The sequence below is a fragment of the Myotis myotis genome, unplaced genomic scaffold (assembly GCF_014108235.1).
Source record: "Myotis myotis isolate mMyoMyo1 unplaced genomic scaffold, mMyoMyo1.p scaffold_m19_p_19, whole genome shotgun sequence".
Classification (NCBI taxonomy): domain Eukaryota; kingdom Metazoa; phylum Chordata; class Mammalia; order Chiroptera; family Vespertilionidae; genus Myotis; species Myotis myotis.
Window position 1 is genome coordinate 26,722,461 of NW_023416323.1, and position 22,103 is coordinate 26,744,563.

General features: G+C 43.8%; 1 protein-coding gene across 1 annotated transcript in view; it reads right to left on the minus strand.

The window, feature by feature from the left end:
• HYDIN (HYDIN axonemal central pair apparatus protein) overlaps window positions 1–22,103 on the minus strand; it is a 343,591-nt gene that overhangs the window by 296,512 nt on the left and 24,976 nt on the right. The window contains exon 3 of the mRNA XM_036346816.1: window positions 2,473–2,647. The gene's annotated coding sequence lies outside the window, so the exon portion shown is untranslated. The remainder of the gene's footprint in view (window positions 1–2,472; window positions 2,648–22,103) is intronic.

Consider the following 22,103-nt stretch of genomic DNA (forward strand, 5'->3'; position numbering starts at 1 on the left):
GAAATACTGTTACATGCAACAACATGGATACATCTCAAAGCAATGTGTTAACTAAAACAAGCCAGAAAAAAAGTGCTATGTAGTTTATGATTCCATTTATATGACATTCTGGAAAACACAGAGAATTCAGATCATTGGTTGCCAGGGACTGGATGTGGGGAAAGGGATTGACTCCAACTGGCACCAGGGAACTTTTTGAGCTACTGCAATCATTCTAGATACATTTATGTGGTAGCATGACTACATTTTTCAAAACTCCTGGAACAGTACACTTAAAATAGGTGAATTTTATAATATGTAAGCTATATATAATTTACAGGTACATTATATAAACCTGACTTTAAAAAAACAGCTAAGAACATAACGGGAGAAAATATTAATTTTAGTTATATTTCAACATAGCACGAAACCATCCATATCCAGGGTGTGTACAGTACTCCTACAAATCAACACAAAAAGAAGTCACATTTAAATTGGACAAAGATAAAGACACACAATCCACAGATCAATTATCAATAGTCAAGAATCATAATAATCAATGATCCAAGGACCTCACTAGTAAGCTGGCGAATGAAAACTGTAACAAGTGATAACCATTACTTTCCCATCAGAAGGACAAAGTCTTGAAAGACTGATAATACCAAGTGTTGATGCGTATGCAGGACAAGTACAATCTCTATAATAAGACCCCAAAAGAGTTACATCAATTGGGACTATGGATTTCAACTATATTCATACCTAGCTAAATCAAAAGACAAAAAAAAATAACCTTTAAAATAGTTGGGTGATTGTCTTTGCTGTTCCAATCAGTGGGCTATAGAATGAGATGAGATGGTAGTCCTGAAAATGCTAGTCATTTTCATCAATGCTAGAACAGACTGTACAGTGCAGACTGAAGAGACTACAGAACAACCTCAAGGATTTACCAGCCCACCAAGCAAAGAGTGATGTCCAAGTAGCCACTCAAATGGTGATAGCCTCCTCAACATTCTCAGAGAAGAAACTGAGCTATGAAATGGGGGCCACAGCAAAATTTAGAGGAATAAAGACATAACAGAACTCATAAATTTATCCTTCTACTAGAGGCCCGGTGCATGAATTCATGCAAAGGTGGGTTCTAGCTGGCCCACCCCAATCGGGGCCAATCCAGCTGGGCCAGCTAGGGGGAGGAGCTGCGGGCAGTTGACAGGCTGCCCCGCCCCTGATGGGGGGGGGCCATTAGGGGCAGGGCCGGCCAGAGGGAGGGGTCATGGGTGGTTGGCCGGCCAGCCCCACCCCCTGGTCAAACTCCCAGTTGAACTACCGTTTGAATTCCAGGTCGAGGGGACAATTTGCATATTAGTCTTTTATTATATAGGATTAATTTATGACAAACAGGAAAAGTCTATAAATTATAATTTTATGAAATGTGTTTAAATATTCCCAGAATTAAAGCTTTTCAATGGTTCAGTGTCTGAATTGGGTTGTTCCTGGGTTATTTAAGGGATATTCCCTGAGATATTTTACACTGTGTTCAACTTTGACCTTACCACTGACTTCTGAACCTCATCCAGAAAAATGTGACTCTACTATATAAACTCATTAAGGTCACAGATCCTGTCTTAACAATATTGTTTTTTCTGCAAAACACCTAGGTTAGTACTAGATATGAAGTAGGGCCTCAATTACTTGAAGGAGTCAAGAAAAGGAGAGTAGGAATGAATCATGTGGTGAGATAAATACGGGTTGGAGCATTCTGAAATGAAAAGGACAAGACCCAATAGAGGCAGGGGGCAGGTAAACAGGTGCGCACACAGAGACCCGGACATGAGTAGCCAGCATAGGTGGTGGTGAAGAATCATAAGGACAGCCACTCACTAGCCCTAATCATGGGGCACTTCCTGTGACCAAGTTATTCAACTGTAAAGGCAGATCAATCATTATAGTCACTTCACAGGACCTTTGTGGCTGTGAAATGAGACTATATAGGAGAAGTACATCTGAGGGTGTATTAGTTTTGCACTTGATCCCCACACTCATCCTGAGAAGTGAGAGGAGAGGGAGGAGGGAAGGGGGGGGGTGGCACCCCATTGTCCTGGTGAGGAAATACAGAAAATGATTTACCCTGCCCAAGGCCTCATAGCCAGAAGTTAGACGCAAGGAGGACACCCCTGACTACTATCCTTCAGGCCAACCCCTGGCGCTAGCTACCTGTCTGGCTGGGGAATCCCAAAAACAGAAATTGGAGGTTCTGCTATTTTAACGGGGGTGAGACCCAGGGGAGATGGGGAAGGAGTGGGGTCTGGAAAACTTGGAGAGCCCCTGGGACGAAGGGCGAAGGGCGGGAACACGAGGAGGGGATCCCGGGCCAGTCCCCGTGCTCCTCACACTGTGACCCCATAATCATTGCAAGAACCTCCGTGGGACGGAGGTGCACCCCCACCCCTGTCGATTCCGTGCCCGTTCCCCTCTGAAATCCCGCGTCCAACTCACAGATACTGCAATCGAGGGGCTCCCACCCGGCTCCAAGCCGTCAGCTCTCTTTCCCACAACGTGGAGGTCCCAGAGCTGTTGCCATCCGTTGCCACAGCAACCACGGCTCCGCACAGCCCAGCAAGCCGCGCGTTGATTGGAGAAGGCAAGCGTCCATAGCAACAGCCAGGCAGAGCTGCTAGTGGGAAAGAATTTGGTTTTCAGGAATTCTTTGTACACCGTCTCTCCCCAAAGACGCCTTTAAAGGTGTTTCATGCATAAGGTGTTGCTGTGAGGCTTCTCATTTCTACAGGAATATTTAACTTGGGGTCCTTTTACCTCCTTCAGAAAGTCCAGGATCCCCCTCCCCTTTGTTATATGCAAAAGCTCGTCCATTTACCCAGTAGGATGGGCCATTACTGTAGATTCTCAAAAGAGCCAGAACCAGAAGCCCAAGACCCTCTAAGATAACAACTTCTATGTGCATTAACCCCATCTTCCTTCTCAGAGAACACAGTGTAAAACAATAGTACAGTTCTTCCCTGATTTCATTTAGATTGTGGCCTCATTCAAAGTCTGCCTCCCAAAAACGTTAACTTATTCATTCATTCATTCAATAAATATTTATTGATCATAATTATGGGTCATGCATTTGTTATAGAGACACTTTTCTAGGCCCAGGAAGAGAGCAATTGTCAAGACAGAGTCCCTAATTTCTTAGAGCTTTCCCTGTGGTGTGGGAGATCACCAATGATTAAACAAGATCATTTCAGATTGTGACAATAAACAAAATTCGGTGATGTGGTGGACGAGCCCTGTAGCTAGGGTGGTCAGGGAAGGTCACCTCGAGGAGGGAGCATTGGGCTGTGGCATGAGAAGACACCAGCTATAGAAGAAGAAAAAGACAGCAGCACAAGCAAGGGAACAGAAAATGAAAAGAAGTGAGTTTGGGATGTTTGAGAAAATAAACAGCCAGTGTGGCTGGAAAGGAGAGAGCTTGCAGAACGTGGTAAGGCAATCAGTTTGCCCTTCCCCTCGCTCTTCAAAGGACTGGCTACTTCTCCCTACTCCTTGCTCCTCCACCCCCAATCATACCCTGTCCTGCCACCTCAGTTTTTTCCTTCATAGCCCTTATTTTTTATTGTCTCTGAACTCCACAGGACAGAGACTGTCTACATTGTTCAACACAGTATCCCCAGCAACTAAAACAATGGCCCCAGCATGGCCACTAAATCAATATTTGTTGACTGTATGAGTCTCCATATTACAAGACTAGGAACTGTGGTAGATTATGGGGACAAGACAAAGACACCGCCCCCTCCTTGGAGCTTAAATGCTTCTGGAATAAGAGAATTACAAACCATGTGGGCAAACTGAATGTGTGCAGAACTGAGTAATTTAGACAGTAAGTGCTGTGGGAAGCTGTTGAACAATTCCCTTGATAATTTCTTCATTCTATTACATTTCAGTTCAATTTCACGAATATCAAATACCTCCTCTATGCCAAGCACTATGGTTTATAGCAATGACGAAGAAGAACACCAATCATATTTATTGAAATGTAACTTTATATCTATTGAATCTAATAACTTTTTTAAAAGGACGCCAATCCTGCCTGTAGAACTTATAGTCTACCGCCAGCCTGTCCTACAGTAGCCACTAGACAACTTGTGACCACTGAGTACTTGGTATGTAGATGGTCTGAATTGGGATGTGGGGTGAATGTAAATTACAGATTTCAGAGACTTAGTGCAAAACAAGAATGTAAAATATCTCATTAATAATTTTAATATTGATTCCACATTGAAAGGATAACAGTTTGAATACAGTTTGGGTTAAGTAAGATCTATTATTAAAATTAATTTCACTTGTTTCTTTTTTAAATCTGATTGCTAGGAAAATTACATATGTGGTTTGCATTATATTTCTATTGGGCAACACTGGTCTAATGGGAACTTAATCCTAGGTGAAGAAGCCAGTGATATCTTATTTCAGAGGTCAAAATAGACTTTTCATCTGAGGCACAACAGGTAGCAAATTTCAACCTGGGGAACTAGACCAAGAATTTAGAGAGAAAACAGGTTAGACAACTCTTAAGACTTACACACTGAGTGTATAAAGGCTCAGGAGTAGGTGACTAGGGAGGGTTTCTTCAGGGAAAGCTGAGCTGTGAGCCCCACCCACCTCCTAATAACCTCCAGTCAAAAGAAAGGGGCTTTGAGAGGATCATCCAAAGAGAAGGGTTTAACATTTGGCTCCTGCCATTTAGGGGGGACAGTGGGCTTGTGTCTGAACCCACCTACAAGTTCAAAGGGGCAAGAGATAGACAGACTAGTCAGCAGACAGCAGAGCAAAGGAGAAGTTACTTGGTTGGGAATATCCTGTCCCCTTCCTCCAGGGTTTATCAAGGTAAGAAATACATGAATGTTTTCTATGAAACGGATGTGGGCCATTCAGGAGAAATGAGTAAGGTCATTTCGGGTCCTTTCTAAGAAGGAAATTCAGTGGGACATAGAGACCTCAGCAAAGGGAAGCTGGGGGTGATGTTAGGGTCCTAGAGGCCAAGGCAAAGCAAAGAACCAGATGAAAGAGAGATGCGTTTGATCCCATCAAGAGAACTTCGGGGTACAGATGCCCAGTAATGAGGTTACATTTTCTGAGAGACTCTGGAAAGTGCCCCACAAGGGGACGTGTCAGCGACATCACAGCAGTATCGGATAGGTAACCACTTCCTTACCGTCTTTTCCTCTCTCCCCTCCTCATGGCCTAACACCAGAGGGGCCAGAAAACAGTTACCCAACTGGGGGCACAGGTGTAGAGGCTGGCAATGAACCCGAGTAGCAGACAATCAGAAAGAAAGGAGGATTGTGCTTTCATTCTCCAACTGCAGGTTTCCTGCTTGCGGCAAGCCCAAACTAAAAAAGGAGAGAAGCCATAACTTTAAGTTAAAAATTGTGGCCGAAACCGGTTTGGCTCAGTGGATAGAGCGTCGGCTTGCAGACTGAAGGGTCCCAGGTTCGATTCCGGTCAAGGGCATGTACCTGGGTTGCGGGCGCATCCCCAGTGGGGAGTGTGCAGGAGGCAGCTGATCGGTGTTTCTCTCTCATCGATGTTTCTAACTCTCGGTCTCTCTCCCTTCCTCTCTGTGAAAGATCAATAAAATATATTAAAAAAAAAAAATTGTGATTATCCTGGCTGGAGTTGCCCAGTGGTTAGGGCATTGGCCCACACACCAAAGGGCCACGGGTTCTATTCCTGGTCAAGGGCACGTAACTGGGTTGCAGGTTCGATCCCCGGCCCTGTTTGGGGTGTGTGCAAGAGGCAACCAATTGATGTGTCTCTTTTATATCGATTTCTCTCTCTCTCTCTCTCTCTCTCTCTCTCTCTCTCTCTCTCTCTCTCTCTCCCCCCCCCCCCCCGCCTCTTCCCTCCCTTCCTTCCAATCTCTCTAAAAATCAATGGAAAAAATATCCTCAGGTGAGGATTAACAACAACCAAAAAAGTTTTATCACCTTGGACAGAACATTCAACAACTGTATCGAGACTGTGTTTTGACACCCGTGAGAGTCCATAAGAGTCTTAGCACCTGAGTTCACCCAGTTTTTCCCTAGACATTTTAAGAGAGACTAGAAGACAAAAAACTAACTTCTTTATGACTGCAGTCCACAAGTCATGCTTGTTTGATTTAAGGGTCACTTAAGAATATGAGACAGGAAGAAACATGTGTTACTCTTTTTTTAATATATTTTTTATTGTTGATAGTATTACAGATGTCTCCCATTCCCCCCCCCCTTTACCCCCTCTTCCCAGCCACTACCCGCCCCGGTCTTCACTACCCATGGGCTATGCATGTAAGTATATAAGTTCTTTGGTTTATCTCTTCTCATCCCCGCAAACCCACATCGAGGTTGGTGTTTTTCTTAAAGTACACAGAACAGTAGGAGAAGATGTATAAAGCTAAGGATTCCAGTGCCTGTTACTACGGGGGAAAAATAGATTACCTAAAGTCACATAGCACCTCCGCCTCAGACCTAAGTCTAGCGTTTATTCCTCCATCCCCAGAGGCCTTGCTGAGCTCTGAGAGCTGCAGCCAGTGACCATGGCTGCTGCTCCCTCAGGGCCCATCTGCAGCTGCTGCACAGATGGAAGCCAGGTTTGTTCTCAGCGCCAGAGAGATGGGCGGGCGGACAAAAACAGGGGAAAACAAACACTAAAACAAAAAAGCCGTGCATCTGAAAAATGATATCCCACGGAAGATTAATTACGGTATTAAAAGCTAGATCCCATTTAGGAATCCTTTGTGTTAGCTTATATTTCCCTTTAAGCAGAAAAGGCTAATGGGAAGGATGTAGACGTCTTCATTTTTAAGCTGCCTGACCCCTAAAGGTCAGGACAAGAGAGATGAGGCCACAGCCTTGTTCTTGCTAAGGCATGGAAGATAATCGGGGCACTGAGCAGTGAAGACTATCAAGGCTGAGCCTTGCCCTGACCGGTTTGGCTCAGTGGACAGAGCGTCGGCCTGTAGACTGAAGGGTCCCGGGTTCGATTCTGGTCAAGGGCATGTACCTTGGTTGCGGGCACATACCCAGTAGGGAGTGTGCAGGAGGCAGCTGATCAGTGTGTCTCTCTCATCGATGTTTCTGGCTCTCTATCCCTCTCCCTTCCTCTCTGTAAAAAATCAATAAAATATATTAAAAAAAAAAAAAAAAGACTGAGCCTTCTTCAGACCTCAGAGTGGTAAGTAGGGCAGTTACCCTGAGGGCCCCCAGCCACCTTAGCAAACTCTGGTCCATGGGACCCACCAAAAGAGGGCCTTGGGCAAGAAATCGGGAGGCATATACCCCAGAAACCATGGACTCGCCATAGTAAAGAGATTTAGAGATCAATGTGTACAAAACTCCTAGGACATCGTAGTTGCTCAACACATGAGCAATGATTTTTCTTTCTATTGTGAAACAACTCCAGTCCTGAGCTTACTCCCTGAGTGGCGTTTGATATGTAACCTCTCTGTGTTTCATGCACTTCCCACGTCTGCAAAACAAGGACAACTGCTGCATAGGATTGTTACAGGATTAAAAGTAAGATGATAACATAGACCAAGGGCTTAATAAATAAAAGCTATTTATTAATATCATCACCTTCCTTCAATTCAGTCTTCCATCTCTTCAACATCACCTCTAAATGGTCACCCAGCCCTAACTGGTTTGGCTCAGTGGATAGAGCGTCGGCTTGCGGACTCAAGGGTCCCAGGTACGATTCCGGTCAAGGGGATGTACCTAGGTTGCAGGCATATACCCAGTAAGGAGTGTGCAGGAGGCAGCTGATCAATGTTTCTCTCTCATTGATGTTTCTAGCTCTCTATCCTTCTCCCTTCCTATCTGTAAAAATCAATAAAATATATTTTTTTAAAATAAAATAAAATAAAATAGTCACCCAGTGCTAGAGACCAAATGTTTGTGTCATTATTTAAAACCCAAACTCAAAATTCACTAAGCCTCAGAGGGATAGTATTAAGAGGTGAGGGTCTTTGGAAGGTGATTAGGTCATGAGTGTAGAGCCCTCATGAATGGAATTAGTGCCCTTACAAAAGGGACCCTAAAAAACTCCCTCACCCCTTTCTCCACTGAGGACACAGTGAGCAGACAGCAGCTTTGAGCCAGCCATGGGGTGGGCTCTCACCAGACACTGAATCTGCCAGTGCCTTGATCTTGGACTTCCCAGCCTCCAGAGTTGTAAGAAATAAATATCTATTGGTTAAGCCACCCAGTCTATGGTATTTTTGTTACATCAGCCCACACAGACTAAGATACCCTGCCTCTCTTTAAACTCCTGTTCTTCATTATTCCATTTATCAAGTTTTGACTGAGAACCACTAAGCACTAAACCTTATGTTAGTTACTGAGTATACCCAGATGAACAAGACACAGTCCCTGCCCTCACCAAGCTCAGATTCTTTTTTTTTTTAGGATGCTTACTTCCCATGCCTTTTTAAATTTAAGGTCAAGCATCATGCCATGCCATTTTTGAACAACTAAAATTTCTGGAAACTTCTTCCTGAATTAACCCCAAATGTGACTCCTAATAATATGTCTAGCCCTGGCTAGTGTGGTTCAGTTGGCTGAGTGTCATCCCATGCTCCAAGAGGCTGCCGGTTCGATTCCTGGCCAGGGCACATGCCCGTGTTGCAGGCTCATTCCCCAGTAGCAGTCATGTTTCTCTCTCATTGATGTTTCCCTCTCTCTCTCTCTCTCTCTCTTTCTCTCTTCCCTCTCTTTCTCTTAAAAAAATCAATAAAAATATATATTTTTAAAATAATGTCTAACTTCTCTTTTGCATGACAGTTCTTTCAGTTTAGAAACCATCCATCATGGCCTTCCAAGTCCTCCATTTTCATAGTAAACTGCCCAAGTCTCTCAAACAGTTTTTGGGATGGCATGATTTCTAGTCCCTTTGTATCCTATTCATGCTTCATAGGACAAAAGCCACTGGGCCAATGTCCTCCTTCACTGTTGCTCAAAATGAAACACAGTTCTCTCAGGTGCTCTGAGTAGTGAATATAGAATGGGATCACTGTAAGAAAGAAATTAAATTCCTCACGTTCTGAGATAGTAAATAAATTCTAATCGGTCTCATTTTGTGAGTAGCCACCATTCGAATGTTTTGTTGATGCTGGAGTGGCATAAATCACAGCCTTAAGGACGCTGGAGGTTTGCCAAAATTGAGACTCACTTCCCCACCCTTCTGCGGTTTGGGGTTAGTGAAGGCTCTTGGTTGCAAATTAGAGAAACCGACTCAAAGTAGCGTAAGCAAGTGGGGTAATTTGTTGAAGACGTCAACTAAATCATAGAACCTGAAGGCAGCTTGGCTTCCTGGAGGACAGGAACCAAGAAGAAGAAAGTTGAATAGAACCCAAGCATTGCTGGTCCCTCTGTCTGCCTACCTTTCTCTGGGCCCAGGTGTCCCTTTGTTTCCACATCTATGTCATTTTTCTCCTCACCCTAGACTTGTATTTCTCCACCCAGATCTTACAATAGTCATCCCAGTGCCCCGCACATCCATCCTCTCAGGGCATCCATCTCTAAGTGTAGTGGGTCTATTAAAGGGTGGCTCTGAAAAAGATATGCCTGCGTCCTAATATCCAGACTCTATGAGTGTTTCCTTAGTTGGACAAAAAAATCTTTACAGATGTGATTACGTTAAATGTCTTAAGATGAGATAGTTCTGAATTACCCAAGTGGACCCTAAATCCACTGACCTCGTAAGAGACAGAATGGGAGAAGACACAGACACATAAAGAGGAGGTGGCAGGCGATGTGACCACAGAGGTAGAGTTTGGAGTGATATATGGCCAAGAAAGCCAAGGACCACTAAGAGCCACCTGAAACTGGAAGAAGAAAGAAAGCATTTCCCCCAGAGCCTCCAAAGTGACTGCAGCCCTGCCTGTGCCTCTGTTTCAGGCATCTGGCCTCCAGAACTGTGGACGAATAAATTTCTACCGTTTGAAGCCATGCAGTTAGTGGTCATTTGAGCTCTAAGAAATAGATAGTAGGTCTTTCATTCCAAATTCTCGGGAGAGGAAATCTGACTGAATTAGGCTGACATAGTGCAACATACTCCCCATGACCAATCACCTTCTGCAAGCGAGATGAACCACACGGAATGAATACAGCTGCCAGCGCCACTCCTGTGTGGAGGATGGTTGTCGTTCTCAAGAAAGTGAAGGTGGGTGGGCCAGGGATGCCAAAAGCCACCCACGACATGGGAGTTCTCCAATCATCCAGGTCCCACGCTTCATTTTCCAGACCTCTTTCCTCCGCCTCCACATCCTGGTCATTCAACATATTTGGACCAGTTCTCTTTGCCTCCAATTTTTCATTTCTAAATATCTTCAAATTTTCCCACTTCCTTCCAACTCCCCCACCACCACCCTACCTCAAGCCAGCATCATATCTTGCCTTGGTCTACAACCACAGTTCCTAAACCATGTGCTGAGGCACCTCTGGGTACCACCGTGAAGTCACAAGGGTGTCTCAGGATGTTTTAAATATCCACGGGGATCACAGCGACATCTGTCAGAAACTACTGGCTCGAGGTAGCTGACAGTGTCAACACTAAACTATTATACTTCTTCCCGTGACCCAATCTTTTCAAAGCTGGGTTTTCAGTAGTTGCTGTGATAAAAGCAAGTACCATTTGAAAATAAATGTGGAATAGGAAGTGAGGGTGGTGGTGTCCAATACATTTCCAAGGCTTAAGAAGCTATGCTGTGATCAATAGGCACTCAATTCTTCGGACATGAATACTTAATGAAGCCATTTGGACCTAACTATGTAATAAATGGAATTGTCAGTTATTTCTTTTGGCCCAGGGATGCTGTGACACAATTACTAAGACACTAAAAATATGGCTCACTTCTTCACTTTCATTTTACCAAAAGGAGGAGATGGAACTGACTCCCGTGTCAAAGATGAGCCATGTAAAACACATCATTAATGCCCCCGGAGAAGACTAGCCGGACTCTTTCTGAACAGACTGGCTTTCTGAAATCATTTGTTGTGTCATTTAGAAAATGCAAATTTGCTTTGCTTCTTCTTGTGCGGATGCTAATATATTCCAGTCAACTCCAAGAGCAACATATTGAGCATTTACTGAGTGGCTTACAATAAAAAGCACAAAACCCAGGAAATAGATTGGAGATCAGTTCTACCATCTATCACCTTTATGTCCCGAGACTAGCTCCTTCACCTCTCTGAACCCGTCTCTCCAGCTATTAAAAGGCATGACTCGGTCATTCAAAAAATGTTATTTATAAGCCTAATCTGTGCTCAGCTCTGTTCTATACTGTAAAGCAGCGTTCTCAACCTTTTTTGTTTCATTATTGCTTCCCTAAGAGGCCTTTTTAGACACTTTTATCCTAATTGTGCCCCTCAAACTTTAATACCATGTATGTGTATACATATATGTTTATGTACACTATATAAATCTGTGCTTTATACAAAAAAAAAAGAGTCATTTTTATGGCCTCTAGAACCAATTTTGCCACTTAAGGACAATATACCCCCCCCTTATGAGAATGCACTTCCTAAGGAAACAGAACATTTCTGCTCTCACAAAGCCTGTGCTCTAATATGAGAAATAGAAATTTTTAAAAAAAAAAAAAAAAAAGTAAAATATCAGCTATGAGAAGTGCTATGGGGATAATGAATTAGAATGCTATGATGGAGAATGACTGAGGGAATGGGCCAGAAGCCTCTCTGAAGAAGTGACCCCTGTGGTGAGACTGGAATGACAAGCAAGGACAACCGGGCATTTGTGAGGGAACCACATTAGTGTGGTTCCTTGCGGAGCACAGCTTGGGAAGAGACAACAGGAAAGTGGAGCATGTTGAACTCTGGTGACCACCACCATTGGCGGGTCACTTTGAAGACTGAGCAATACAGCAGAGAAAACACGTTGCAAATAGCAGATTGCTACATGAATGAGAGGGATTATGGTGGACAAAATGCTGCTTTTAGGCACCATAGACAGAAAATGAAAATGACTAAGCTCTGGCCACTGTTGTCAAAAAGAGTTACTTTTAAAAAGCAGCTAAAGAGCCCCAGCCGGTTTGGCTCAGTGAATAGAGTGTCAGCCCTCGGACTAAAGGGTCCCAGGTTCCATTCCGGTCAAGGGCACATACCTTCGTTGCAGGCTAGATCCTTTGCCCTGGTTGGACATGTGCTGGAGGCAACCAATCAATGTGCCTCTCTCACATAGATGTTTCTCTATCCCCCTCCCCTTCCCTTTCACTCTCTCTAAAATAACGGGAAAATATCCTCAGGTGAGGATTAACACAAAACAAAACAAAAACCAGATGAAGAAGCTGGAGTCTGGGCAAAGCTTTAAACAACCAAAGATACCAGATATCCAGATCTCTAGATAGACCTAGAAGAGAGAGAAACGCTACAAGTAAAGAAATGATACCTAGCATTTCTGAAGTGCTGACTACATGCTTCTGTGCAGAGGGCTTTACCCCGTGAATTCTCACAGCCCCCTGTAGTATTCTCTTCATTTCACACGTGAGGAACTGAGGCTCAGAAAGCCTCAGTTAAGGGAGTTGGCCAAAATTACACAGGCAGTAAGTGGCAGGACTTATGTCCATCTGAGTTGAGTCTAAGGCAGCCGTGGGCAAACTATGGCCCGCGGGCCGGATCCGGCCCGTTTGAAATGAATAAAACTAAAAAAAAAAAAAAAGACCGTACCCTTTTATGTAATGATGTTTACTTTGAATTTATATTAGTTCACACAAACACTCCACCCATGCTTTTGTTCCGGCCCTCCGGTCCAGTTTAAGAACCCATTGTGGCCCTCGAGTCAAAAAGTTTGCCCACCCTAACCCCGAGGGTCCCCAGCCAGCCCTATGCAGCACTCCATCTTCTACACCCGCCCCTACTATCAGGGACTTACATTTATTCAGTTTGTAGAACTGGACTTCTCCTACTAGGACATCAGACTCAGCTCAACCATTAAAAGGCTCATTATAATGCTCTTAGAGGGCCTAGGAACAAAAGCTGTCAGCACCTTGTTTAATTAGCCCCGGTCTCGCTTATAGGGTGGGGGAGGAGGAAATGTATCGTAGCTCATCCAGAGAACTAGTCAACATGGACTGTGTCTGGGTCAGAAGAGACTTTAAAAGCAGATCTTATTCTGTGTTGGCTTCCTAAAAATGCAGGTGCAAGAACTGCCAACAGAATGACACTGCCAGTGACTGACTGTCAAAAGGAGCCCCCGAGAGGAACACTTGTCAGGGGGAGGCAGCAGACACTGTGTCTGGCGGCATGAGACATCATTTAAAGAGCCGCAGACAGGAACACCCAGGATCAGGGACTGACTGATGAGAGCAGTGTCAGAGGCTCGGGAACCAAAAGCGTCCGGTAGAGAAGATGCCCTAACGGGGTGAAAGCAGAGGAGTCTGTGAAAACGGCTTGCGATCAGGCATGCGCAACTGTAAGCAGAGGCTCTGGTTCTTGTCGACACCCAGGCAAAGCCCAAATCGTCTCCTATTGGGAAAATACTTGATACTGCAGGGTCTACACTTACAGACACACTGTGCTTCTTTTTAAAAAAAAAAAAAAAATTAAAATCTCACAAAATAGAATCGCTGTGTTTATGGGGCCCACGGCATAGCAGTACGACCAAGAATGAACATGTCTGTGTGTGAGGTAGCGCACATGTTATACAGGCAACTGTATGTAACAAAAAACACCAATTTACATCAACCATGCTAAGAAAACACGAACTATCTTTCTGTTCTCTTCAGAAAATATTGCAAAATCATTGTTATTTTAAAAAATATATTTTTATTGATTTCAGAGAGGAAGGGAGAGGAAGAGAGTCAGAAACATCAATGATGAGAATCACCGATTGGCTGCCTCCCTCATGCCCCACACTGGGGATCAAGCCTGCAACCTGGGCATGTGCCCTGACCAGGAATCAAACCGTTACCTCCTGGGTCCATGCTCAACCACTGAGTCACACCTTTGCCTTTTCATTGTTATATAAAAAGGCAATCAGAGATTACATAGACAAAAATGTAGGAGACAATTATTATAGAAATGTGACAGGCAGCTAATGAATAAAAATCTTATTTTGATTTTGTGATGTGTTTGATATTTATCAGCTTTCTAAAAATTATAATTTGTTCTAAGTCATCCCCAAAAAATTCACTTTTGTCTTTAATTTGTATTTGTAATTAAGGGCTTCCAAAATGGTATATGCTTCAAACTCCACAAAAATTAGCTCCTGGATAGAGCACGCAATCAAAGCAGCTAAGGCACACAGACATGCAAATACTAGTGTGTAATACATCACAAAATCAACAGCACTGTAATCATCCATAAAAACATTCAAGCCCTAGCTGGTTTGGCTCAGTGGATAGAGTGCTGGCCCGTGGACTGAAGGGTGCTGGGTTGGATTCTGGTCAAGGGCACGTATTCTCGATTGCAAGCTCAATCCCAGCCCTGGTCAGGGTGCAGGAGGCAACTAATCAATGTGTTCCTCTCACATCGATGTCTCTCTTACTCTATCTCTCCCTCTTCCTTCCATTCTCTCTAAAAAGCAAAACAAACAAAAATTCAATGGAAAAATATCTTACGGTAAAGATTAACAAAAAATAAAAACAAAAAAACATTCAATAAGCAGCAGGGTAGTTAGCAAGGGAAAGACCATGGCTGGCTAGAGTTGTCAGGAAAGCTTAAAGTGGCCATTGGAGGACCAATAAAATTTTGCTTCACTTAATATGTCCTCTGATGGATTCATCAATTATTGTATTGAATCCTTGCTCTAGGGCAGATCATGCAGTCACTGGGGTCCGTGGGAGGTCGCTGAAAGCTCACAGCCCTCTTCATTTATTTATTTAACACATGCATTAGCTGCGGATGGGTCCTTAGTCCATGCTCGGCACTGCAGATGCCACTGTGCACAAGCTAGAGCCAGAGAGAGCAGAGGAAAGGGGTTGGGGGATAAAGCTTCCAGAAGAGGTAGGCTACAGCATCCCTGTAAACAGCTCCAGGGCTTAACCATGGGGAAGATGACACTTTCTGAGCTAAATCTGAATCTTAGATACGTGGGGATAAAACACAGCAGAGTGACAGAGCCAGGAGCTACAGAAAGGAAAGAACGGAAATGGGCTAGGACTTTGACTTTAGTGGGCAGGGGATGCGACAACTCTCAGATCCTCTTTTCTCTTTCTGGCAAAAGGAGGAAGGATTTGTGAAATGCCTAAAAGAGAAGAAAGAAGTGTTTGGTTTGAGTCCATATAAAATTTTTGCTCTGATAATTACAATACCCTGTTACAGAAATGGGGAGGAATATATAAGAACTCACCTAAAATACACTTAAGCGCACACTTCGCAGACACCTAAGTATTCAAGACTGTAGCGACTATGTCAGATACTAGGGACAAACAAGAAAACTCTAGTTGCTTACTTTCCAACTAGATGGAACATAAAAGGGTACAACCTCTATTATAATGACATGGGAAAGGGGCCAGACAGAGGCAGACCCTGACCTAGTGGTCTTTCATAAACTGAATATTAGAAGGAAATAAGCAAACCTAATTTAAAAGCACCCCATTGCCCTCATCTTCCCATCAGACCAACCCCGAGGCTTTGGAGAGCACTCGGGTCCCTGCCCTCATTAGAAAAGCAGATGGACATATCGGACTGGCTAATAGCATCCAGGGGCCACTCTGATCTGATTCGGTCCTAGCTGCTGACCCTTTGGAGATGGTTATGACTTTGAAAACCAAGGGCAATGACTTTTGGTGGGGAATGAACCACAGGTAAAACCTAAAATTATGTTAGGATTTAAGAAAATAATCCCCCTATAGGAATAGGAAAAGAAAGGAGAAATTAAAATTAAAATAGGGTAGTAACAACATTGCCAAATGTTTATTAAATCAAATATTGCCTACCTGGACTAGTAAAGGTAGTCAAGACATCTATAATAATAAAAGCGAAATATGCTAATTAGACCGGACAACCTTCCAGACAAAGCCAGGCTACAAAGGAAGCCTGGGTCCTGGGTGCCTGCCGGTGGCCGGAGGGAAGCCCAGGAAGGAAGTCCTGCCTACTCTTGCGTGAATTTTGTGCATTGGGGCTCTAGTGGATAATATACCACAAAAAAGTATGTCAAAATAGTTTTAGTTATTCCATGAATCAGGACAAAATTGGGAGCCTAGTGGAGAAACATAAGCTGCCATATACATGGGTGGTGTGTGTGTGTGTGTGTGTGTGTGTGTGCATGCGTGCATATTTCCTGAGAGCCAAGATGAAGGTGAGGACATAAAATCTAAGTCCACACAGATATATTGCAGTTATATAATGTCTTCTATCCACGTGTTCTTCCTATTTCTGACTAACTGCCATGGTCTGTCAATGTCTACAGCTTGCCACTAACCCTTTAATAAACAGTCCTTATTTTTGCTGCTGGCAACACAAAATTATCAATAGTCAGTAAGGTCGATGCATTCTATACCAGGGATAAATGGGACTCCCATAGAGTGGGGAAAACACCAGTGGTTATAGTTGCTGCTTTTATCAGACAGTTTGGGGATGTTTCCCATCCCAGAATAACAGTTCTTCTTCCACTCTCAGAAAATAGTTTTGTTATTTAGAAGCTTAGGAAATGAAAACAGTTTCCAAGTCAGTGACTATTTCTGCACAGTCTCTGCCTTTCCCAGACACAGCTTCAAGGAGCTGCTAACAGCTCAATATTCATAAGTATGCAAAGAGAGCATTCGTCTTCCTGATTAATTAATCCAATGATTTCTCCATTTTCCTGCCTGTGAGCATTCTCAGACCCATGGCTCCTGCTCTCTCCACTCTTGTTTTCATACCTCTGTTGCCCTTCTCTTGCCTAGTGCTGGGCATAGGAATGGTCCCTGGTCTAGACTACTTATGCATTTCTCAGCAGGCTGCCCAAGAGACTCACAAATTCCTTGCGCACTTTTAAACTTTAATAATGAAGATCGTGGACTTCCATGAATAAATTGGCAGATGGAATTTGAAAGCCAATTTCTTTTGCTCATTAAAATTTAGGACAGCCATATTATACAATCAAGCACAATGCACTCGTGTGACACAGACAACTGGCTGTCCCATGCAAGAAGGAATTCAATTTACATTCAAAGCTGTCTGCATTACAGAACTTTGAAGTTTAGCCAGTGAATTTTAGAAAGCGTTTGTGATTGAAGTGCAAAAATGAGTGGAGAAGCTAATACCTTGATTGCAGCCTTGTGAGGAACCCTGAGCCAGATGAGCCAGCTGAACTGTGAGCTAATAGAGGCTGTTGTTCTGAGCCACTGAAAAAGGAAAATGAGTGAAGATTCTGTTGAACACTTAACACACTCACTTCTGGGCAAATGTATTATCTCCTTATCTTCTTCTGCCCTCTCATCTTTCTAACCTGATAGAAACTATGCAGCAAGTGGACTGGTCCTATTCGTACCAGACATTAAGCCACAAGTAGCTCTTTCTCTCTCCTAAAGCCATGACCTAGAGAGGAACCCATTGCAATGTGTGTGTGCACATCACACACACACACACACACACACACACACACACACACCACTTCATTTCCTCCTTTGGGGGGGAGGGTTACTTTAAGAAAACATCTATTTTTGAGATAAATAAATTCACCAAAACCATTAAATATAGATTATGGGAACTAATATTTACCCTGGTGAATAGAGCTAGTACAAGAAGAGTTCTTGAATTCCACACCAAGAAATTTAAATAATATTCTGTATGTGATGGGGGTTGGGGGGAACAGAAGCCTGAGATTTCTGAAGATGGAGTCAATGTTAAACCAATAGTTTACTAATAGTAGTAGGAAGAATAAAATGGAGAAGTAAGGAAGTGGAGTCAGGGAGGCCAGTTAGGGGACTATGGGAACAGTGTATAGAAAACATAATACAGAGTTAACCAGTGACAGTGTGGATGAGAAAAGGGAAAAATACAAAGCTACCGGGGCAATAGCATCTTAATAACTGACAGCTGGCTGGATGGAAGATGGAAAAGAAAGAATAGATGTAAATTCTAGCCTTCATGTCTGTGTATGTAATGAGGCCATTAACCAAGATAGGAAATACAGAAGGGAGCACAAATCTGAGAAGAGGGGAAAGGATTATATGCTCACATTTTTTAAAGTTTGCTTATACTCTTGGTATGATGGGATGAAAATGATCCCTTACCCTCTGTGATCTTCCTCCCCCAAATCCATAACCCCAGTCTAATCATGAGAAAAACACCAGACAAATTCCAATAGAGGGACATCTACAATATACATGACCTGTACTCCTCAAAAATGTTAAGGTCCTCAAAACAAGGAAAGTCTAAGGAACTGTCACATTGGAGAGGAGCCTAAGGAAACACGATGACTAAATGTAATGTTTTACCCTAAACGGGATTCTGAAACAGAAAAGAACATTAGGTAAAAACTAAAGAAATCTGAATAAATGATAAACTTCAGTTAACCTTTCTAAAAATATAAAATCTATTTTTAAAGTTTGCTCATTAAAGTTTTTATGTATGCTAAACCAACATGGGAGCTGGGCGGCACAGAGACAAATAAGTTCTTGTTCCCCGCCCTCAAATACCTGTACCATATTAGACCACATCACTGATAACTCTACCACCCGCCTGAATGAGAGAGCCAAGATGGAGGCAAACAACTCTTTTTTAGAGCTAGTACCAGAAGGAGTTTCAGCTAGAGTTTCAGCCCAACCAGCGTGGCTCAGTGATTGAGCATTGACCTATGAGCCAGGAGGTCACAGTTTGATTCCTGGTCGGGGCACATGCCCAGATTGTGGGCTCGATCCCCAGTGTGGGGCGTGCAATAGACAGCGATCAGTGATTCTCTATCATCACTGATGTTTCTATCTCTTTCTCCCTCTCCTCTCTGAAATCAATTTTTTATATATATATATATATATATATATATATATATATATATATGATGAATATAGAGCTAGAGAGATTCAGGTACTAATGTCAAAATGGCAAGAAGGGGCACATATGAGTGAGAAAGCAATGTGACAACAGAGGGCAAAGCTGGCCTGGGAAGAGCTTTCTCTTTTTTCTATGGCTGCCTTGGGGTTGCAAAGACACTATGACCTTATACCTCAAACCTCTGTGCCTTTGGATTTCATCCAACAAAGGTTCATTCAGCACCTAGACAAGCCGGGTATTGTTAGCTGCTAGGGACCTGAGGATGAATATGCCACAGCCCCTGCTCGTAGGAAGCTCAGTCTACTCTAGAGAAGTTGGCAAATAATTACAGTGCAGTGTCAGAGCAGGGATGCTATGTGTTAAAAAGAAGAAGAAACAAGTGCTGAGAGTGCTGACAAGGGAACAATGAATTCTACCGAGGGAGGTGGTCAAAGAGAGCAACACCTAGGACAGAGCTTTGAACGGGGCCTTCAAAGGTAAGAAGGCTCCTGCCATGTTGAGTGGGAGGATTCAGCAAGTGCAGAGACATGGCGACATCCAACAGCAAGGTGTGCTTGGGAAAGTGGCCGTGGGAGTTAAGGTAAGGCCTGCCTGGTATAGCTCTGTGGTAGAGCATCTACCTATGAACCAGGAGGTCACAGTTCAATACCTGGTCAGGGCACATGCCAGGGTTGTGGGCTCGAGCCCCAGGGGAAGGCATGCAGGAGGCTAATGACACTCTCTCATCACTGATGTTTTTATCTCTCTCCTTCTCCTTTCCTCTCTGAAATCAATAAATATAGATATTTTTATAAAAAGAGTTAAAGTAGGTTAAGAGGCGACTGTAATGATTCAGGCTGGAAATGATGAAGCTCTGCAATCAGGAGGAAATATAAAAGTCCTGACAACTCTTCTACCTTCTTGTTCCTCCATCAACACATTCAAACAGAAGAACCTGAGTCTCCAAAGTCTCCTGCTCTTGGCAATGCAGGGAGGCCTAGCATCTGTTTCTTGAGCAGCCAGTGACTAAGGATGCCAGTGTCCAGACCTCCTCTCATCAGAGCACCCCGGGATGCAGGCCCATGCCCCCTTCAGAGCTCACTGTGGAATTCCACATGTACCCCCAAAAATCTGGTAAGTAACTCCCCCTTTCTCCCCAGTCCAAGGCTGCTCAGCTCTGGCTGTTAGAAGGGGGCCATGCTCACGGCCTGCCTGGACGCACTTTGGCACAGCCTCAAAAACTGAAGGAATTGCCGACTATCTTTTTTGTTTCCAGGAAGAAAGGGTCAAGGCCAGGCTTCTTCTTCCCTGGAATGTGATCAAGACAACCTCTGGCAGATACTTTGCTCTTGAAACTCCAGGGGTTTGGTCTCAAATTACCATTGTTTTAATTAATGGGTAGAGGTCAAAGAACTCAAGACCTGTGACATGAGCAGTGGTTCCTATTAGGACTTTGACCTCGTGGCTCTGCTGTCCTGGTTGGTGCTGAGAGGCACGTGGTGGGATGGTGAAGGACACAGACTCTGCAGCACAGACCTGGCTTTGAATCCTGGCTCCATCACACATTAGTGGTATGACTTAGTCAATGATTTCACCTCTCCATATCTGTTTTCCCATTTGTAACAGCACCCACCACAAAGGGCTCTTGTGAGAATTAAACATTAGAGTCTAGGTGACACACTTGTACACAGCCTGGCACTCAGTAACCAAAGTTAGCTGGTAGATGCCATCCGCTGGGCCAGCCTGCACCAGCTCCACCCTGTGCCTCTGTTATACCAAAGCAGCGCACACACTAAATACCTGCAGCTTGGGTGGCTAGAGGCTGAGGGTAGTTCAACTGCCAGGGTTTGAATCCGAGCTACTCCACGTAGCTAGTTTTGAGGCCGTAGGCAATAAATTATCCTCTCTGTGCTCAGTTTCCTCATGTGTAAACTGGGAATAACAGTAAGAGCTACCTTATCGAGTTACTGTGAGGAGTAAATGACATTCGCCCATAGGGTTGCATGTGGTTGGAGTTCATTGATTTTTGTTGTTGTGTAATAGTCCATTTTGCAAATATTCTGTGATTTATCCATTCTATTCTTATTTAAATATAATTTTATTGATTTCAGAGAGGAAGGAAGAGGGAGAAATAGAAACATCAACGATGAGAGAGAATCTTTGATTGGCTGCCTCCTGCATGTCCCCCCCCCCTTCCCCTGGGGGATCAAGCCTGCAACCTGGGCATGTGCCCTGACCAGGGATCGAACCGTGACCTCCTGGTTCATAGGTCAATACTCAACCACGGAGCCACGCCGGCCAGGCCATCCATTCTACTCTTGATGGAGATTTCAGTTGCTTCCATGTTGGGGCCATTACAAGTAGTGCTTCTTTGAAAATTCTCTTACGTATCTTTGGGTGAAAATACGTTTACAATTTTTAGGTCAAGTGGAATTTCTGAGTCAGAGGGTATCAGCCGTAGCAGACAACTGCCAATGAGTGTTTCAAGGTGGTTGTTCTCATTTAAATCCCTACGCGCAGTATCTGAAAGTTCAGTTGCTCCACATCCCCACCAGCACTTGTTATTTCCTGACATTTTCATTTTAACCATCGGTAGCACTATCACACTGCAGTTTCCATTTGCATTTCCCTGGTAACGTAAGAAAGTGTAACACCTTTTCGTGTGTGCATTTAGCACTGTGTCTGGCATACAGTCAGCATGCAATAAATGTCACCATTATCGTGCCGTTATCATTATCATTATACTTTGGTCACAAAAGTACAACTTGTCAAGCGGGGACATGGACAGAGACTGCTGGAAACATTTTATACTCCCTTGGCCCACCTTCTATCTCCATTGTGTTCCTTTTCCCATGCCTCCCTCTTCTCCTGGCTAACTTCCCTCCAAGTAACACTCCTGGACAATCTGAGTCCAGACATACTGAATAGAGGATCTGAAAGCCAGGTGAGACGTCTGACCTCCACCCCACACAGATTCCCACCCTGGTTCAGATGCCTCAGCTCCAAGAGGAACAGAAAGGACCCTTACTCGCAGGCTCCAGGTCACCAGTCTCATCCACCTGACCTGACCTCCCTCTAGCTCTTTCCAATGAGTGGTTTTAACAACTTTCTCATGATTACAGGCTCCGGTCCAAGTCAGACTTGAATCTGTAATGCTTTCATTAGGAAAGATGCGTCACTTGG